General features: G+C 39.7%; 1 protein-coding gene and 1 pseudogene across 1 annotated transcript in view; one reads left to right on the forward strand and one right to left on the reverse strand.

The window, feature by feature from the left end:
• Window positions 1–10843: 10843 nt before the first annotated feature.
• Window positions 10844–17717, forward strand: part of Ccr3 (C-C motif chemokine receptor 3) — a 107069-nt gene continuing 100195 nt past the window's right edge. Inside the window, exons 1-2 of the mRNA XM_087560167.1 lie at window positions 10844–10955; window positions 11725–11762. The gene's annotated coding sequence lies outside the window, so the exon portion shown is untranslated. The remainder of the gene's footprint in view (window positions 10956–11724; window positions 11763–17717) is intronic.
• LOC148004404 (transcription initiation factor TFIID subunit 13 pseudogene) lies at window positions 15377–15756 on the reverse strand (annotated as a pseudogene).

Raw genomic sequence — 17717 nt, forward strand, 5'->3', positions numbered from 1 at the left:
CACTTTTGTAGAATGGAGCAGTCATTCTAGCTTAGATTTTACATGAGAAAAAAGTGAGCATATTTGTTCCTAGAGGTTTGATTATGGTAGTTGAAATCATTGTGGCATTTAGGAAATCATTATTGCCTTCAAGACAGCAGCCTAAATTGAAAATATTATGACTGAGCTCCTTTGGGTTGATGCTCACATTGGCCTGATCAATGTTACCTTTGTACAGAAGGCAGGATGACACTTCTTTCCTAGGTTAGGACTTTCCTATGTTGGTCAGGAATGGATAAGTAACACAGCAGGCACCAAATAAGCACCTTGCATCAACCAATCACACACATTATGTGTGGCAACACATTGGTTCATGGCATGAATGGGAAAGAATATCTATGTTATTTTCTGATTATTGTAGGGAGCTAGGAAAGCCACAGAAGGAGTTTTGGGGAATTGGGTATAAAGGCATATGCCTATATAGTACTCAAAGAGCTGAGGCATGAGTTTGAGGCCACTCTGGACATATAAGAGGATGCTGTCTCAGTGGGAAAAAGGAATTTGTGACACTATTGATCTACTTCATTGTGGGTTTACAATATGTGTCTCTTTTTAAAATATGTTCTTAACAAGCAAATGTTTCCCTGTGACTTCTTGCCACACTCTATAATGAGGGACCCCAGTTATCTTAATGTGTTAATCTGTTTATCTTGCTATAAAAATATCCAAGATTTGATACTTCATAAAGAAAAGAAATGTATTTAAGTTATTGTTCTGAAGGCTGTTGGTGTTGCTCCCTGGTAAGGCTCCTTGGATGGTCAACATAAAAGAAGAGATCACCTGGAGAGATAGGAAATGGGGCTTGCTCTTTTCTAACAACCTTCTTTCAAGAATAAACCAGAACTCCAAGAAAATTACACCAGTTCCTTCCAGAGATTAATGGACACTTTCTATTGACCTAATTACTAAATGTCTTGTTCTCTTCCACATCATCGCATAATAGACCAAGCCTCTAACACATGAATCTCTTAAACCATATCTAAACCATAGCACTTAGTTGATGCTGCCATCTGGGTTGGGCAACTTCTTTTTTGCTAGTGGCTTATAGTAGATCATTCCTTGTCACATCAACGATTTTCCCCCAAAGTTATCCCAGAACTTCCTAGGTGGGAAGGCAGAGGACTGTAATTCAGACAGATTTAGCTAAAACAGACATTAAACACAGGAGAAAATGACCTGAAGCATTAAGGAATGTACACCAGACTTTGCTAGTGGTTCAGCCTTAGCATTCTCAAGATTCTATTGGAAGTAGAAGGGAATCAGAGATTCATGAAGAAAAGTGTATAGAGATTTTAGCTGGAGTAAGCATAGTCATTATCAAGTCTTTGAGTTAAGGAGGAGGAGCAGGCAGTCTAACCAGAATATTGCAGAAGATGATTCCCAAAAGAAGCTCCCAGGCTCAGGGGAAAAGACCTACTTTTTGAAGTACAAGATGGGTCTCAGATCTTAAAAGCAAGACTAAGACTAGTTTTTAAAGCAAGGACCAAAGTCTTACAGTTTGTCTGGTTCTAACAGAAGAGGCCACCCTCTTCTCTGTTTATTGTCAGCAATTTTTCACCTACTTTCATTCTGACTCAAGGCTGTAGCTCTTGGGTGATGTAGATGATGACAGCAGAGCCCAGAGTTTTCCTTCTCAAAACAACATTAGGAGAGAAGCTGCTGAAGCCACACTCCCTCTGGTAGGTGGCACCAATCTGAAGCAGCAAGATATAAGGATGAAGTTGACATTTTAACTTTACAGTTTTAAAGCTGCGTACATTGGTTTCTGAGAAAACTTAACTTTCTTAGTCTCTCCAATCTTCCTTGGTGGGCAAATGATGGAGTAGCAGTAACCTTTGAAAGAGCTGCTATGGTTTGTAGAATATTATCTTCCCCTCTTGTATTGCCTCTTTCTGTTGTTTGGAGCATGGGGGGGGGGTCTGACTTTCAAGGAGCCATCTTGATTCACAAGATGATCTTAAGTATGGGAGTCACAGAATGAAGATGGGGAAGAAGTCAGAGTTCCCATCTTTAATTTCACTTACCATGACATAATCTCCATGTTTCCAACAGGATCAGACTTTAGGGTTCTTGCACCTAAGCAAGGAATAAACATGTGTCTTGATTATGACTTCCTTCAATGTGCAGTATGCTGAGAACTAGCAACATGGGCTTTGGTGGGACCTTGTTAGAGATTTCAAACCTCAGAGCCAACCCAGATCTTTAGAATCAGACTACTGATTTTGTTAAGATCTTTAGTTATTTTGATGCAGATATGATGACTTGAGAAGACTTTTCTGTGTCTTTTTAGTGTCTTTTTGTTGAGTCAGGATCTCATGTATCCAGGGCCTGTCTCAAGCTTATTTTATACTCAAAGATGACAGTGAACTTCCAGTCTTCTGCCTCCCGAGTGTTGGAAGTACAGGATCTCACCATTATGCTCAGTTTCTTTGGTTCTTGGGATCAAATCCAGGACTTTGTACCCTCTAGGTAAACACTCTACCAACTGAGCTTTACTATCAGTCTGCTGAACCTGAACCTATGTATTGTAGATAGAATATGTGATAGGCATGTGGGGTTCCTGAAAACATAGGGCTAGAGGAGGGATTGCTGAGAAGCTCACTACTGGATCTTTCCATATCTCGTTTCCCTGCATATATGCAAGACTTTCTAGTAAGGTTTCTGAGTATGGTGATGCTTAGCTTAGAGGAGGCAAATGAGGGGGCTTCCTAGTCATTCTGAAACTCAATACACTCTTTCCAGTTGCCACAGCTTCTGTTTTAAAACAGGCGTTTCTAGACTAGACTCTGGGACTGTCACATCTACCCCACCTGTGACTCATACTTGATTGCTTCAGTGGCTCACATGTTCTGTTACAAAACCCCAGGAAGTGACCCTTCCACCCTTCCAACACACCTACACCCACCCAGAGGAGTCATGCAAGAAATGGGCAAAGAAGCGTCTCTTTCTTACAGATGACATTCTGAAAAATGTTCTTGACATGCTTCCAATTGCTTTTGATTAGTCAAATGAAACTTCCTATCCCTGAGAGGCAGCTGACCATAACAGCCAAAAGCATGAATAGAAGATTTATGGTCTGTTTTCAAGACCTTGACATTGATCTTAAAAATAGTTATTATCTGTGAAGTGTATATATGTGTACATGTATGTGAATACACTTATACATATGTAGAGATCAGAGGACAGCTTTTGGCAATTAGTTATCTCATCCCACTGTGTTATTCACGGTTGGAACTCAGGTTATTAGCGTTGTGGGGTAAGTGCTTTTGTTCCCAAAATCATCTTGCTGACCTGACCTTGAACTTTTGATCTTGAACCTTAAGTTTTCACGATGTGTTCTTGACCTTTAAACAATCAGTCTTTTTGACATTAAACTAGGTCTTCTCAGATGAATGCCTGGAATCACATCTTCCTGAGGACTTTTTTCTAGGCTCAAGTATGACAGTAGTTTGGACTGTGAACAAATATGCTGGGTCCCCAGGTCCTCCACACTGTTGCCTCTGAGACATCAGTTTTCTGATGTATCTCTTGGAGGCTTTGAGAATAGGGTGATGCTGAGTCTGCTGGGATAAATGCTTTTTCATGATGTTTCTAATGTGGCTTGGAGGCTCCTTCCCCACATAGTTGACCTGTGGACTCCTGAAACAACTTACAGGTACTGTGTAGTTTTTAACCCCTTATCTTCAAACTTTGATCTAACACTTTAGACAATGAACTACCATTTACTATACTGTCTCACTACAGTGCATCTCATATTTCTAGATGTGAGGTGTGGGGCTTCTTTGCCTTTTTTCTGTAATAACTTGCTACACACAGAACTTCATTTTGGATTATCAGTAGTTCTCAAACTTCCTAATGCTGCAATCCTTTAATAGTACAGTTCTTCATGTTGAAGTGACCCACAACCATTAAATTATTTTTTTGCTACTTAATAACTGTAATTTTGCTACTGTTATGAATTGTAATTTTTTTAGGCTTCATCCCTGAGATACAGGGGTGGCTTAATATATGAAAATTCATCAGCATCATAAACTATAAAACAAACTTAAGGGAAAAAGACACATGGTCATCTCACTAGATGCAGTAAAACCTTTGACAAAATACAATGCTCCTTCGTTTTAAATATATTAAATATCTTGGAGAGATGAGGAGTTATTGGCATAATAAACATAATAAAAGCCATAAACAGCAAATCAACAGCCAAAATTAGTTAAATGGAGAGAAAGTAGAAGCAATCCTAAAAATATAGGACAAGACAAGGTTGCATACTCTCTCCTTATCTATGAATTGTAATGTTGATATGCAACTCCTATGGGGTCATAACCTACAGGTTAAGAACTACTGGGTTAGATGATTACATTCTGGCCAACGTATTTAGATATCTAACTCTATAGGCTGTGAGATTTGGTTCTGAGTCCTTGATGGTAAGTGCTATCCCCACATTTACAGGACATTTCTTAGCCTGATGTGGTAGTTTTGCTGTGGTTATGACTTTCAACATATTTCCTGCTTTGCTTGCAAAACATTGACTGCTTACCTCTTTGTGGGAAGCCATAGCCCCAAAGCTTAAAGTTTCTTAAAGGTGCATCACTGTCCCTCAGTTTGTTGAGGACAGTTTATGTATGTCAAAGTTAATGTAGGTATATTTCAGAGTAACTGATTACAATGCTGTTAGAGAAGCAGGAGGTGTGCAGCACCTAACAGCCTTGACTTTTCACCCTCTCAACAAATGAAAAGTAGGACTTAGGTATTCTTATAGCCACAGTGTTCTGGGTCACATTATCTTAGTGGTAATACTCATACTTGACAGAAATGCAGATTCAAATTTGTAAGCTGTTAGAACTGAACAGGGCCCTAGAACTCTAAAACTCATTCAGATATATACACACCTATACACAGAGAGGTACACATAGAAGCATGGACATGTATGTTTATATCTTATGTCTTTGGAGAACCTTTTGATTAAAAAATTTATAATAGAAGAACATATCTTTATAACATTACAAATACCTTTCTGTCTTGAATTGTATAATTTATTAAGACTCAACTCAACAATGTGCTAAACTATGCTGAAGTTGATTGTCCACCTGTACTGCTATTTCTTTTTGATGCCTTTCTAGTCTGGTTAATTTTTTTCTCTTTTAATAATTTTTTTGGTATAATATATTTTGCTCAGATTCTTTCCTCTTTCCTAAATCCTCCCAGATCTGCCTCACCTCTCTTCCCATCCAACTCCACGTGTTTTAAAAACAAACCCAAAACAAACAAAAACCAGTAAGACAAAAATTACCAAACTAACCAAGCAAACAGAAAACAAAAAGTGCACAAAAATATGCAGTCCATTTTTGTGTTAACTGACTACTTCTGGGCTTGGGACCTGCCCTGGAGTGTGGTTGATATACCTTGTGATAGTCCTTTGGAGAAAACTAATTTTCCCTTTCCCAACAACTATGATTTTCAAATAGTTTCTTAGTTGGGAATGGGACTATATATCTATTTCTCTTTCTTGGTGGGATTTTTTTTCTGGTTTGAATTTGTGCATGTCTTGTGTATGGAGTCATAATTTCTGTGTTCATATATGTATTAACCCTGTGTGTCCTTTTAAGTTTGCATATCTACTTCACTTAGGGGTAGTATACTAACGAAATTTTTTATTTTCAGAAAGAAGTGAAAGGGAATTGATTTACTGCATTTTTGTGTGTGTGCCAGATAAGTCTTTTTTTTTCTTCCATATTGGACTAATAGCTAGGTATGACATCCTTTTGTGAAAGTGAAGGCTCACTGATCATCATGACTTGGGTATACCAATAAGGGTTTCTCTGTGTAGCCCTCACCATTTATCTACCTACTATCTGTCTGTCTGTCTGTCTATCTATCTATCTATCTATCTATCTATCTATCTATCTATCTATCATCATCATCTACCTGTCTATCTATCTTCTATTTATCTATCAATCAATCATCAATAAATCATCTATATCATCTATCTACCTACCATCTATCTCTTTATCTCTATTTTCATCATCTCTATCTACTTAGACCTTGTTGGTGTAGCTTCTCACATTCCTAAGAGACATCGTCTTACAGTAAAATCATTGTTCCTCTGGTTCTTTCTAATCTCTCTTCTCCAATGATCTCTGAGCCTTGGGCTCAGGAGTTGTACTGTAGATGTATAAGTTTGGGCTTCACAACTCCACATTTCTATTGGTGGTTGTTTTCTGTAATGATCTTCTGTTGCATAGAGAAGTTTCCTTTGTGAGAGGTAAGGACTATACTTACTTGTGTGTAGAATATTTATAATATAGTGAGGGATTGTGCTAGTTTAGTAAAGTTGCAGTTCTAGGTTTTTCTTTGAGTTCCACGACTTCAACGCCCTGGGTACTTGGCTAGTTTTTCAGTACAAATTATGACTTCTCTCCTTTTTAAAGAGCTATTGATTATTGCCAAGGTATGTGGGCTAAATTTTCTATTTTTAATGTGTGCTCTTTTTGAGTGTGTGTATGCTTCTGAGGTGGTGTGTGTGTGTGTGTGTGTGTGTGTGTGTGTGTGTGTGTGTGTATGTGTGTTTAGGTCAGAGAATAACTGGCAAGAGTAGGTTCTCAGGCTTAATGGTTGTGAGGAAACCCTGTTGCTAAGGTTGAAGTCTGATGTTACCAGAAAGCCCCAAGCTTGGTGCAAGATGACACTCCCTTTGTCATTGGGGCTTCCTCTTCTCTACCTGGGAGATTCCGGACCATCCCCTGAGATTCCTGGAATGCTTCAGTAGCCTTGCCTTCAGCCAATGACATTTGCCCACTTTAGACATTCTCATCCCCTTCCTTAAAACTTTATAACCCTTGGATCACCCTGAATAAAGTGTATATGTGCAAGCTGAAATTGTCTCAGAGAGAAGTTTCATTGAAGATCCTCAGAGATGTCCCCTTCCCCCAATTGATTCCCAGCTGGATGGAAATCCTGTTTATTCCAGACTCCACTTCATCCTTTCAGCTTTGTGTGCAGCAGCAGCTGGATACCCTGAGAGGAAGGGAGCAGAGGAAATGAAGAACAAATTGAGGTCAAAGTTTATCAAGACTGGAGAGCTCATCTGAGCTTGGTGCAAAATGGAGGACTTCCTTTACCAGCAGGGCTTCCCCTTCTCTGACCTTGTCTGGGGGTCCTCACAGCCTCTACCTGGGAAGGTTGAGTAGTCCTTGGCAGACTTACAAACTCCCCAGACCCCATAAGAACCTGCCAAGCAAGTACCTGGGATTCCTGGAATGCTTCTCCATACAAATGAGGCATTCACAGAACCTTAAACTCTAGTCAGTGATTTTTATTTACCCTGTAAAATGTTTTCCCTATCTCCAAAGTTCATATATAACCCCCTGGTTCACCCCCAAAAAAGCCTATGTGTACAAGTTCACCCCAAATAAAGGTATGCACACAAGCTAAGAGCTGTTTTATTGAAGAGCATTAGAGAAGGCCTTTGTCTAAAAGGGCTGTAACTCTTAAGATCCTAGAAGAACCACCTCCCCCTGCATGCCAACCTCCTCACTTGCAGCCTGGTTTGCAGCAGAGTCCTGGACACCCTGAGAAGGAGGAAGTGGAGGATACAGAACCACAGCTGGACCCTGAAACACACAGTGAAGATGGCAAAGTGCCACACTTTTCGGAATCTGTTCCCTCAGTTTCCTGTCCACATTTTTCATCCCCTCCCAGTTGTCATCTACAGTGCCTGGGGAAAGCAGCTGATGATGCTAGTAATTCTCTAGTTCTGCTTTTGGCTGCATTCTAAAGCAAGACGTGGTGCTTTTTTGGTCCTTGGTTTGAGCTTCTGGAAGAGTGTTGCCTTCCTTTCCCTCCCCTGCCCTCTCACTTTCTCTTCTCTCTTTCTTTCATTAAACTTTTTCTTTTGTTGGAGACAAGGGCTCAACTACAAGTAGCTCAGGCTGAACTTGAGCTAACTATGTAGCTGGGATGACCTTGCACTTCTAATCCTGCTTTTGCCTCTGGAGTGCTTTATGACTGCCTCTGCCTTCCTAATATGGTGATTACAGGCCTGTGATACCAAATTTAGTGATTTAAAAAATTGGGTTGTCTTCTACATCATCTTTAAATCTTCACTTTTAAAAATGTTGTCTTATACTAAAATATAAATTGTTAATGACAATCTCTGCTGCTTCTGGGCATTTTTTTTCCTGAACCTTTTTTTCCTGAACACTTTGTGTTTTTCTTTAAGCCTTTGCTGCCAACATGCCCCTCCCTCTTGGTTGGTATTTCCTAAGCTGTCTATCCTTAGATATGTTTCCTTGGTTCAGGTCACTCTCACCTCAGAGATGTTTATAATTTGAAGTGGGAAAGGGGATGTCATTGCCATCCTCTGTGGTTTGCAGAAGGTTACTGAAAATGTTTGCAGTTTTTCTGTTATCGGAAGTAAATACTTTACTATGGCCTAGGTATCAAGAAGGGCCTCCAGTAAGGGGATTCTGAACCCATGAGAAAAGATCCCAAAGCTTGGCTAGTGTGGGTTTCACATATGGCAAAGCATTTTTCATGCTTGAGTTCCCATCTAGAGTGCTTCAGACTACCTGTCCAGAGATGTTGCCAACGTGTACTTGGAACATTCCAGAACCGCCCACCTCCTGCCTTTCTGAGAAAAATGGTCCTTAAGACAGCAGCCCTTCGGGTTGGGGATTTAGCTCAGTGGTAGAGCGCTTGCCTAGCAAGCGCAAGGCCCTGGGTTGGGTCCCCAGCTCTGAAAAAAAGAAAAGGAAAAAAAAAAAAAGACAGCAGCCCTTCATCTCATCTCCTGAAGATTAGTGTCTTGCCTGATCTCAGGTGATTCCTTCTGGAATCTGAATGGTGTGAATTTCCTACAGACTCAGGACACAGAAGACTCATACCTTACTCACTGCTTTTATCTCATCATCATGTGCTAGGGTAAATTTAAGACAGTAAATTTTCCAGTGTACAAATGGAAAAAAAGGCATCTTCCCCTTTTCTTACTTGGAACATTCCCCTGGGAGTTCAGGAATTCTTGTTACTCCATTGACTTGTCCTTAAATATTTGTGTAAGCTAAAGAGGCATTTTGCCATCTGGAATGCTTTCAGGGTTTGGGAGTCATTATCTTTGAAAGGTAAGCACTAAAGAAGATAGGTCTGAATCACCCTGTGACCATGGGAATTTAGCCTGGGTCTCTTGCTCCCAAGCTGTCAAAAATGGAAATGATACTGTGCTGGCACTGAATACAGGGACACCATGCCTCTATTCTCTTGGAATCTAACAACCACCTTGTTGATGAGGTCAAATAAACATATAGATTGGTAACTAAGATGTCTATCATGCCACTAATAGTCAGCCTCACTTAACCTGAGACTAGATGGTGTTACATGAATGGGTTCAGTGAAGACCACAAAACTGCCTGCCAAGTTAAGCTTATCTCAAATAGTGAACTTTATAAGCATTAGTGATAATAATTAATTGTGCTTTAAATATTAGCTTTATGTTGGTTTATTTGGCGATGGTTTAAAGTTATGTCTTGTTAAAGATCATCTTTCTTGCCTTGAGATCACAAAGGGTCTTCTATATTCTCAAACTTTCTCCACTATGCCGTCACATTTAGATATATAGTCAATCTGAAAGTAATGTTTATTAAAAATGTGGACCTAGTAGATACCTGTTAATATTCCCTGTAGTTTTAAATGTGTGAAATATTGTATAATTACCATTAAAATTATTTTTATATAATTAATATAGGAAAGTTGGAGAAATGCAGTAAAATGGAATTTCATCCTTTATAACTCAGTAGGAACCACTTATATTGTGAGGTATTTCTGGTCTTTTTTGGTAATAACAGAAATGAAGTTGTGTGTTCTTCATTTTTATCACTTGGCATTGTATTGCATGAATTTCTTCACATTTTTAAACTCTCCAAAAAATTTTTGATGAAGATCCTAGTTCATATATCATAACTATTATGTACTTGCTGTCAGGCAGTGTCTCTGTCTCCAATGTTCAATATGAATGTTGACAGAACATCAAATATTCTTGTACAGATGATATCTCTGACTAATGCTTCAGAATTATTTCTAGAAGAGATGCTCTTGGTTAAACGAGTGAATAAGTTTAAGATTTAGAGTAAATAGAGAATATTCTTCAGGCAATATGCTGTTTTCCTCCCACCTCTCCCAAGAGCAAGGAGATGGTCACTCCCACCATCTTTTTTGTCCCCCATGATACTATTTATTTATTTGCTTATTGATTGGTTTAGAAAGGGCCTTTTGTGTCTTAGATTGACCTTAAACCTTTCTATGTAGATTTGAAGACACCCCTAAACTTTTGATCTTTCTTTCCAGCCCCTGAATGCTGAGATAATAAGCTTATGCTATTGTACACCAGTTTGTGCTGGTTTTTTATGTTAGGCAAGGGCACTATCAATTGAGCTACTTCTTCCACACCCCTAACTTAGACACTTTTGCTGAAATAAGTGAATAATTCAATCTTAGCTGATTTCATTGGATCAGCACAAGATTGCATGCAGATGAGCATACACATACAGCAAGAAGAAAGTTCTAGCCAGGTGCACACCTTTAGACCCAGCACTTGGGAGGCAGAGGCCAGTGGATCTTAGAGTTCAGCCTGGCCTACAGAGTGAGCTCCAGGATAGCCAAGGATACACAAATAAACATCATCTCAAAAACAAAACAAAGAAAAAGAAAAGGAGAAGGAGGAGGAGGAAGGGGAGGAGGAGGAGGAGGAGGAGGAGGAGGAGGAGGAGGAGGAGGAGGAGGAGGAGAAGAAGAAGAAGAAGAAGAAGAAGAAGAAGAAGAAGAAGAAGAAGAAGAAGAAGAAGAAGAAGAAGAAAGATCTGCCAACAAACTCAGAGTTAGGCAGAGAAGTTGGAAACATCAGAGCTCTGACTGTGGTGATACTCAGGGTAAAAGAATATTCTGGAGCATTTGCCTCTGCTTGGGGGAGACCGGAGAAGCCCACATTTCTCTCAGCCCAACTCTCAGTGTTTGACCTTAACTACTCTATGCTCTGGGAGCTGGGAACACAAAAAGACCAACCTAAAGAAAATGTTAATTCAGAGAACCAGGGCACTCTCGAGAACATAGGTGGGATGATCCTGTAGCCTGAGGCTTCAGAGATACCCCTAACCCTGTCCAGGGTATGTTTAGTAAGAAGGCCTGGGCAGGCAGAGAGAAGCTGTGGTTGAGAGTAACATGAAGAGACCTGAGAAAGAATTTGTAAGCAAGAACTCTATTAAGAAAGGCCAAATTGTGAAAATCTTTGCATGGAGTTCATATCCATTATAAGAACCAGGTGTTGTCACATCCCCATAACCAATACTTCCTTTAGCCACACTGGTTTCCTTGCTATTCTTCAAATGTTTTTCCACCTTAGGACCTTTGTACTAGTTCTTCTCTCTAATCACATTGGCCTCCCTTCAGGCATATGCATGGCCTTGTTTTTCTTTTTCTCAGGTCTCTAACTGATTTCCACTAAGGTAGGGGTTCTCTGCATGAGCTGGTATTTTTAGGTTATTACATTTTGTTTAAATAATTGAAAACATTTACACAGATAGTGCAAGTGATTTTATTCAGAAACAAAGTACAGAGTCCATACACTGCAAGGAAGCTATTGGCTCTAAGGAAGCATTCAGCTCAAGAGTGCTTGGTTACTACTTAGATTTTTCTTTAAAGGTCTACAAGAAGGAAGAGTTCATCACCAAGGATTGAGTGTGAGTGATTTTCTGTTTAAACTGACAGGCTTGGACTATGTAAGTGTTTGTTTACTATACATGTCATTTCCCATACTGCATCTCATCCCCCCCACCACTGTATCTCATTTTAATCATAGGTATGCTCTATTATGCATAAGCATAAGACGGTATATAGGGGTTATTTAAAAAAGTTCACTTAGTGTATACAGTTCGTCTTTTTTTTTTGCATATAATCAAAATTAGTCTAGGGTAGACTGATTCATTATCCTTACCTCTCTGATATATTCCAGGATGTGTTTGGCCATAAAGGGGTGTTATTAAAGTTTCTTAGGGGTTTAAAGGTTAGCATGAGCTGTTACTTCATTTGGAGAGGAACATGAACGCAGCTCAGTTTAGGTGGGACCCTTGGCTGTTAAGCAATCTCAGCGCTTTCCTGTTTCAAAACATTGTGAGATGGAGTGTTAGTCAGTCTTTTGTCATTGGGATGAATACAAGCAAAACAATCTAAAAAGGAGGAGAGACTTGTTTTGACTCATGGTTTTAGAAGATTTAGTCCATGGTTACTGGCCTGTTGTTTTTGGCCAAGAGAACATCATGGTGGAAGGGGCTGGTATGAAGCATTGTTCACCTCATAATAGCCAGGAAGTAGAGAGACAGAAAGAAAAAGGCCAGGTACAACATATACCTTTTAAATATACACTTTCAGTGACTAGTTTCTGTTAACTGATGTCTCATTTGTCTATGTACTCATTATGAATTAATCCATTGATTATGTCAGAGTCCATATAATTCAGTCACTTATCAGTGCTAATAGCTAGAAGCAATCTTTCAGCATGAGTTATTGTGGCAATATTTCATATCTAAATTATAAAAGGTATCATCTGACAAATTTGGACAACATAACCAGACTGTGGCATAGGCCTGTAATCTCAGTTTTGGGGAAGGCTAATACAGAAGGATTGTGAGCTACCATCTTGGATAACTTGGTTAGACTTGCATCAAAATAAAAAGTAAGAAGGTGGCTGAGAATCTATCTTAGTGGTAGAATGCCTGCCAAGCATGTGTGAGGACCTGGATTCAACTTCTAATACCTGAAAAGGAAGGAAGGAAGGAAGGAAGGAAGGAAGGAAGGAAGGAAGGAAGGAAGAAACCCTTGCTAAATATAGTCTGCTATTTTGCCACTTCTCTGCTGTTCTCTGTCTTTTAATTTTGTCTTAAATTTCTTCTAGCACTTATTTTCTATCTCTTATCTTGATATCTAGTAAAACATAAGCCCTAAGAAGTGCAAGATACTGCTTTTTTGTTGTTCTAACAGGTACAATCGGTCTAGCAGTTCATTTACCACATGTAGAATAGCTTCTGAGACAGTAAGTACTTGATAAAATTTTGTGAAATAACAATAGAATTTAGTCAAATTGGAAGGAATTTTGGATTAGAGGGGGACAGTCAGATTTTTATTTGAGACAGTTCTGTTTGGCTGTTGAGTAGAAGATTAGGGCAACAGACTTGACAAGGAAGGCCCCAAAGCCATGTATCTAGGCTAATGTAGCAGAGTGATGAGAAGGGTAGAACAGAGAAGGAGCTCCAGAGGCTTTAAAAAGGAGGTGCAGTTTCCTGATCTTAGCAGGTATTGGAAGTAAGGAGTATCTAGACTATTGATTTGGGGATCTGACTTCTGGAACCCTGATCAGGGTGAGAGGATGCTGGGGAAGACTCAGTGCAAGAGAAATGACAATGACTTCAGGTTAGTTTTAAAACATCTGAGTTTGAAGCTCATTGGCAGGCAATGGTAACATTGACACCATTGCAGTTCCTTGCATGGCTGAACTTACTAAGGGAAATACGTGTAATGAAGACACAGGAAAGCCAAGAGCAGAGGGCTTACCAGGATGTAGAAGAGGATGATGCAAAAGAGAAGAAGAGATGCAAAAGAAAGAAAGAAAGAAAGAAAGGAAGGAAGGAAGGAAGGAAGGAAGGAAGGAAAAAAGAAAGAAAGGCAGGAGGGATGATGCTGTGATATGAGAAAAACAGGATCGGAGAAGTTTAAATGTGCATTGTAGCCTTCAAATTGCCATCAGAGTGCCTTGCGGAATATCCGTGGGCCATGGCATAGAGGTGGAGAGTTAACAGCACTCTTTAAGGAACAAGAATGTGGAAAGAGACATAGAGGGAGGCAGCTGAGCAGGAGCTAAGGAGGGAGGTTTATCTGATTGCAAAGCTATTTTTCTTTCAAAAGAACTTTTTTTTCTGAATTGTACCTTTAAGATTTTCAAGTAATGAATAGCAAGCATGTAGAACTCTCATAGCAATTTGATATAACAAGATTTGTCTTTGGCACAGTATGTTTCTACAGTTCTTTATCGTTATCACATATAGATTCTAGTAATTAGCATAATCACGATGCAGGGTCACTCCAGCATCGCAGAGATCTCTTTATACCATGATAAACGCGCTAGCCTCCGTCCCTAACCCTGAAAGCCCCAGCCTTGTTCTACCTCTATACTTTGTCACGTGACAATGTTATGTAAATGAAACCACAGAATATATTTTGATATTGTTCCCCAACCCAACTCTGCCCTTCAGATGCACCCAAATTATAGTATATCTCAGTGGCCTATTCTTTATGACTGTTGGGTGCAACATTTTGGTTGGATATACAGTTTCTTTTCTTTTCTCTCCTTTTCTTCTTTTTCTTTTCTTTTTCAAGTACTGGTGTGTTTAATTCTTCATTCTTTATTCCTTGTATCAGTAGATTAAACAGATGGTATTTCCCCAAGTACTGATTTAGACATGTTAAGGAGCAGCAGTAGGTTTCAGAGGAACATCCAGCAACCTCTTTAAATGCAATTTTAATCCTTATTATAATAATTTAGTGCAGTAAGCGAACTACACACAAAGTCTGCGAATCCTGAACTATGAAAATGGTTTGCACACCCACATACAGGTTTAATCAACTATACATTCTCCCAATGAAAGTACTTATGTGTATGCCAATAGAACACAGCTCAAAATACCTGTCCTGGCATCAGCTTCATAAGCTGTGCCATTCCTACAACTGAAGGCATTTGTTTGTTGTTGGAAGCTTTATAGTCACCAAGGAAGACAATGAGGTTCTTTAGAAAAGAATATTAAAACAAATGATCTATTAAGACATTCTGACATGAATTTAGTTTCTTAAATACAAACACGCGCGCGCGTGCGCACACACACACACACACACACACACACACACACACACACACACAAACCAGTTCATTATCTTTAATAACTTCTCCCACCATTGTCGTCTAAAAACTTGAGATACATAAAGCACAAGCCTTGCCATTCATAAAATCAAAAGGACATTTAGGTTGCATTTTATGCAGTGATGGTATTCAGTTTGGAATGCACACATCTACCTGAAGAATAAATCTACTTCCCCCCCTTCGAATGGTTTGCAGTACTTTAAGGAAGGAGTTATTAAAGGCCAGTAAGTAATTCAAATTGGTCAGATAAAGTCAGGCATTGAAAGGCTCAAGTTATAAATCTAAAATCAAAGACCTCCTTCATTGCATGCCTAGCTATCGTGATATTACTGTAGACAACAACTACAATATATGGTTTCCACAGAAAATATAAAAATCTCAGGAATGTCAAGACCCATGGCTGGTTTCATTGAAAGCTTTTCTAGCTCATTCCAATTCTTCATTCATAGTTAGTAAGTCTTTAATTCTAGCAAACTCCCTCAGATCCTTTTGCGTTAGGCAGACAATATCTTCAACTTGCACACGACCTTGTCTTTTAATCAAAATTGTCTTGTGAGTCATTTCAGTGATGAACTCTATGACAAGGTCTTCAAGAATATCCACTGACTCCGTGTAAGGATTCTGGTCATCCTTAAACCCATACATCACATAGCGCAGTTCTTAGAGAAAAGTCTCTTTCTCTTCCCCTGGCCACCTTCCACTCCTCCTCCAATTTCTTCATTTTCCTCCTTAAAGGTGGGATCTTCCTCCTCATCTGCCATGCTAGCTGCCTACCAGCCTTCTGGGATATACAGTTTCTTATCCAAGAGCATTAGGGCTGGCTTCTAGTTTGGGGCTATCACAAATAAAACTTCACACATTTTTATTGTGATCATACATTTCTGTTCCTCTTGGACAAAAGGCCAGGTTTTCAACTGTTGTGTCAACGGGTATTTGCACATTCAGTTTTTGAAGAGATTGCCAGTCTTTTTCACAGAATGCTATTTAGTTTACTTCCTCACCAGCACTTTAGTGACCCAGGATGTAAAATGGAATTACCCTTCCCTAATGGCTGGTGCTTTTGAACATCTTTTAATGTACTTATTGGTTATCTTTATGGCTCCTTTTTGCATTTATTATCAGATGCATATGATGTGAGTACAGGTGCACATATGTCATGGAATAGAGGTCAGAGGGCAACTTCATGGAGTTGGTTCTCTTCTACTATTGGGTCCAGGATTGAACAGGTTGTCAGGCCTGCATCGCATGTGCTTTTACCTGCTAAGCCCTCTTTTCAGTCCATTTATGGATACTTCAGTTAGGTATTTTTTATATATTTTCCTTGTTTTCTAATTAGATTTTTAAATGATAAAGTTATTTTATTTTATGGTGCTGGGAATTGAACCCAGAGCCTTACACATGCCAGACAAGTATTCTATCACTGAGCCACACCCTCAGCCCTAATAGTTAGTTTTGAGAGCCTCCCATGTATTGAAAATAGATGTTTTTAGATAAATCGTTTACAAGTTTTCTCTCAAACTAAAAGAGTTTTGATTTGAATAAAATAAAATTTATTTTTTGTTTCATGGAACAGTTTACCTGTGAGTAAGTGCATGTGCATGTGTGTGCAGGCATGAGCGAGGTACACACACACACACACACACACACACACACACACTCACACACACACACACACAGTGTTTGGTCTGCATGGCTTTGGTAGTGAGAAGAGGACATTGTGAGTGCTGGGTGTGGGCATTAGGAACTGAACTCAGAGATCCTCTGCAAGAACAACAGGTGTTCTTAACTGATGGACCATCTCTCCTGACACTTTGTTGAATTTTTTAATCCATGAATACAGAAAGCATCTGTTTATCATTTGGTTTCTTTTTATCTTTTTTTTGGATTTTTTAAATTAACATTTCATTTTATCCCCTTCCCTGTTCCCCCTCCAGAAACTTGCTATGCCCTCCCCCTCTCCCTGGTTCTATGAGGGTGCTCCCCTACCCACGTACCCACCCACTCCCTCCCACCTCTCCGCCCTGATAGTCCCCTACACTGGGCATCAAACCTTGACAGGATCAAGGGCCTCTTCTCCCTGATGCCCAACAAGGCCATCCTCTGTTACATATGTGGCTGGAGCCATGGATCCATCTCTGTGTATTCTTTAGATGGTGGTTTAGTTCCTGGGAGCTCTGGGGGTCTGGTTGGTTGATGTTGTTGTTTTTCTCATGGGGTTGAGAACCTCTCCAGCTCCTTTGGTCCTTTCTCTAATTCCTCCATCGGGGACCCCATTCTCAGTTCAATGGTTGGTTGCAAGCATCTGCCTCTGTACTTATCAGGCTCTGGCAGAGCCTCTCAGGAGACAGCTATATCAGGCTCCTGTCAGCAAGTACTTCTTGATATCCACAATAGTATCTGGGTTTGGTGGCTGTATATGGGATGGATCCCCAGGAGGGACAGACTCTGCTCTACACTTTGTCTCTGTATTTCCTCCTGTGGGCATTTTTGTTCCCCCATCTAAGAAGAACTGAAGCATCCACACTTTGATTTCCTTCTTCTTGAGTTTCATGTGGTTTGTGAATTCTATCTTGGGTATTCTGAGCTTATGGGTTAATATCCACTTATCAGTAAATGCATACCATATGTGTTCTTTTGTGATTGCATTACCTCACTCAGGATGATATTTTGTGGAGAATAAAGAACACTCCTCCATTGTTGGTGGGATTGCAAGCTGGTATAACCACTC

This window comes from Rattus norvegicus, chromosome 8 (assembly GCF_021556685.1).
Source record: "Rattus norvegicus strain SHRSP/BbbUtx chromosome 8, alternate assembly SHRSP_T2T, whole genome shotgun sequence".
NCBI classification, from domain to species: Eukaryota; Metazoa; Chordata; class Mammalia; order Rodentia; family Muridae; genus Rattus; species Rattus norvegicus.